The sequence below is a fragment of the Phoca vitulina genome, unplaced genomic scaffold (genome assembly GCF_004348235.1).
Source record: "Phoca vitulina isolate PV1807 unplaced genomic scaffold, GSC_HSeal_1.0 scaffold1, whole genome shotgun sequence".
Lineage (NCBI taxonomy): Eukaryota > Metazoa > Chordata > Mammalia > Carnivora > Phocidae > Phoca > Phoca vitulina.
In genome coordinates, this window is record NW_022589704.1 from 49,637,440 (window position 1) to 49,641,250 (window position 3,811).

Genomic DNA, 3,811 nt, shown 5'->3' on the forward strand with positions numbered 1-3,811 from the left:
ACAACTCAATAGCAAAGAAACAAATAATCCAATTTAAAAATGAGCAAAGCACTTGAATAGACATTTTTCCAAAAAAGGTATTCAAATGGCCAACAGGTACATGAAAAGGTGCTCAGCATCACTGATCATTAAAGAAATGCAAATCAAAACCACAATAGATACCACCTCACAACAATAGAATGGCTATCATCAAAAAGAAAAGAGATAAGTGCTGGCAAGGATGTGGAGAAAAGGGACCCCTTATACACTGCTGGTGAGAATGTAAATTGGTAGAGCCACTGTGGAAAACAATATGGAGGTTCCTCTAAAAATTCAAAATAGAACTACTATATGACCTAACAATTCCACTTCTGGGCATATATCGAAAACAGGATCTCCAAGAGATATCAATCTGATAGAAACAAAAAAAAAGATTGGTGGTTATGGGAGGGGGAAAAGTTAGGGGGAGAATAGAGGACATGGGTGAAGGTGGTCAAAGGGTACAAAATTCCAGTTATAAAATGATTGAGTTCTGGGATGTAATACATAGCATGGTGACTATAGCTAACGATCCTGTGTTGTATATTTGAGAGCTGCTAAGAGAGTAGATTTTAAAGTACATACAAAATTTGTAACTATGTGAGGTAAGGATGTTAACTAACCTTATTGTGGTAATCATTTTGCAAAATATAAAAAATAAATCATTACACTGTATGCCATAAAATTATACCACATTATATATCAATTATGTCCCAACCTGGGAAGAAAAAAAGATGCTTCTTCCATCCAATTTTACAATACAAAATGATGAGCCATGCATGAAAAAGTATTCACTTTTAATTTATTCACTAGAGAATAAAGTAGTTTTGGGAAACCTAATCAAATGAACCCCCAAGACAGGAAAGGAGACAGGTCAAAACACGCAATTAATAATTCTTTAAGAGTAGATTCCATTTCCAATGTGATCTAACATCTGCTCCAATATCCACTCTAAAGGTGTTGGGCTAAATACATTTTTAAACCATTTTTTTTCTAATTTCCTTTAAAGCATTTAGATGTGAGGATCAAACTGAGGAAAAAATACACTCAATTACTGTTCTGATGTTGGTGCTTTGTAGTCTCTCAGCCTTATGAAATCCCATAATATTTTACTACCTCAGCGGGTTTACAAGTGTCACCTCAGATTTACATTTTCTAGAATATTTTCTGCCTCTTCTTCTGAATTGTTATGAAATCTTTGCTGTTAGCCTGTTAATTTTAAGGTTAATTAGAGATCACATCTTTCTGAGGGTCTGGCAAAATGCACACGTGTCACCAGGGCAACTAGCCCACAGATTGTTGCATGTACATACAGCTTCTTGAGGCTATGGGGGGAGTAAAGAATTCAACCATTCAGCTTCCACAGTTCTAAGCTCAGTTGAGTCTAGTTTGATCTATAGAGTACTAAATAGAGAAACATTGAAAGGAAAATTCTAATAAATTGAAGCTACAATTACAGTAGTTTAATTACACAGTTAAATTTAAAAATATTAATCAGGGCCTTGCAGTAATGGCTGTATAATGTCTGCACTTCCTCATTTATAAATGCATGTGCATGTGTCCTTTGAGGATAGAGACCATGTTGAATCAATTTTGATCTCCAAATTCCTTCCAAAACCAGGCACACAATAAGTACTCAACAAGTACACAAAGGGAGCCTTCTAAGTAAGGTTCATCTCTAGCAGGATGTACAGGGACTGAGAAGTTACAAGATGGTAACAAATCACAGACTGGATGCAGATCACCCAACTCACAGTAAACTCCCAGGGGCCATTTCTAGGGAATGACTACCCAGTCACCTATTTCCTACTTTTGGGCAACATAGTCTTCCCACCCTGAATCATGCAATCTGAATAAGAACTAACTTCATCTCACAGTATTTGGTTGAAGCCTAAATCTGTGACAGAACTCAAAGTCCATCCCAAGGACTTTTCAAATGGAAATGAAGGTAGAAAACTTTTGGGCTTTCACCTCTTTGCAGTGGAAGAGAATGAAATCACCAACTATAGAGAAACAGACATAAGTTGAGAGAAAATTAGTGCTATAGCTTCTGGTTCTGGCCATCAGTAATAGTCCTGTCCTTCCAATTTCATGAACCAACAAGTTCACCTCTTGGCCCGCTTAATCAATTTAGGTTTCTATCACCTGTCCTCAAAAGAGCCCTGACTCGGGGCGGGGGGTGGGGGGGTGGGAGGGGGTGAGCTGGGTCCACCTCCGCCGCCGCCAGGGAATGATCTGGGCAGCAGCGGGCGGCCCCAGCCAGCAGCCGCAAGCCACTTCTGCGGGTACCGGGAGGAGCTAAGGTTGCCAGTCTCGAGTCGTCCCCCTCTCCGCCCCCCAGGAAGGGCGAGAGGGAGCCGCGGCTGATGTCAGAAATACACTTTCGGAAAATGGCCTCTAAATCTTGGCTGGATTTTTTAACCTTCCTTTGTGATCAGCAGTTGGATTTGTTTTATGTTCTCAGCTATTTAGTATTTTGTTGGGATAACAGAGTGATACCCAGCCTAATATTCTTCATAATGATCCTCATGCTAGGCACTCAGATGATAATGGACAAAATCATCTAGAAGGACAGATGAACTTCAATGCAGATTCTAGCCAACATAAAGATGAGAACACAGACATCGCTGAAAACCTCTATCGAAAGGTTAAAATTCTTTGCTGGGTTATGACAGGGCCTCAAAATCTAGAGAAAAAGGCCAAACACGTCAAAGCTGACATGGGCCCAGCATTGTAATAAAGTGTTGTTTATGAGTTCAGAAGAAAATAAAGACTTCCCTGCTGTGGGATTAAAAACCAGAGAAGGCAGAGACCAACTATACTGGAAAACAATTAAAGCTTTTCAGTATGTTCATGATCATTATTTAGAAGATGCTGATTGGTTTATGAAAGCAGATGATGATACATAGGTTATACTGGATAATTTGAGATGGCTACTCTCAAAATACAACCCTGAAGAACCCATTTACTTTGGGAGAAGATTTAAGCCCTATGTAAAGCAGGGCTACATGAGTGGAGGAGCAGGATATGTACTGAGCAAAGAAGCCTTGAAGAGATTTGTTGATGCATTTAAAACAGACAAATGTACACATAGTTCCTCCATCGAAGACTTAGCATTGGGCAAATGCATGGAAATTATAAATATAGAAGTGGGAGATCCCAGAGGTACCGTTGGAAAAGAAACTTTTCATCCCTTTGTACCAGAACACCACTTAATCAAGAGTTATCTACCTAGAACATTTTGGTATTGGAATTATAACTATTATCCTCCTGTAGAGGGTCCTGGTTGCTGTTCTGATCTTGCTGTTTCTTTTCACTATGTTGATCCTACAACTATATATGAGTTAGAATACCTCATTTATCATCTTCGTCCATATGGTTATTTATACAGATATCAACCTGCCTTACCAGAGAATATACTAAAAGAAATAAGTCGAGCATACAAAAATGAAGACCCAAAAGTAAAATGAGAACTTTTGAAAGAAAAACATAATTGAAGAGGTAAAATGTCTAGCATTGCACTGAAGAATGTCTACATTTCTGATACAGAACACTGGAATCCCAGTGAGGAATTCTTTCTAAGTGAACATTCCATATTAGAAATCTTTCATATGAATGACTGTAAACTGAAGCTTTAAGTGAGCTGTGAAGTCTGTTAAAATGTGTTTTGATACAGTAATATATATATATGTGTGTGTGAAAAACTTGTGCTTTTAAAATGTGGCCAGGCAGAGGGACTAGAAACGAGATTTTTGTTTTCTATTCCTGACCACATCTATTATTTTCAGTGAGA

The 3,811-nt window shown here is 38.4% G+C and overlaps 1 pseudogene; it reads left to right on the forward strand.

Annotated features, from left to right (window-relative positions):
• Positions 1-2,408: 2,408 nt before the first annotated feature.
• On the forward strand, positions 2,409-3,488 carry LOC116641198 (annotated as a pseudogene).
• The last annotated feature ends 323 nt before the right edge of the window (positions 3,489-3,811 follow it).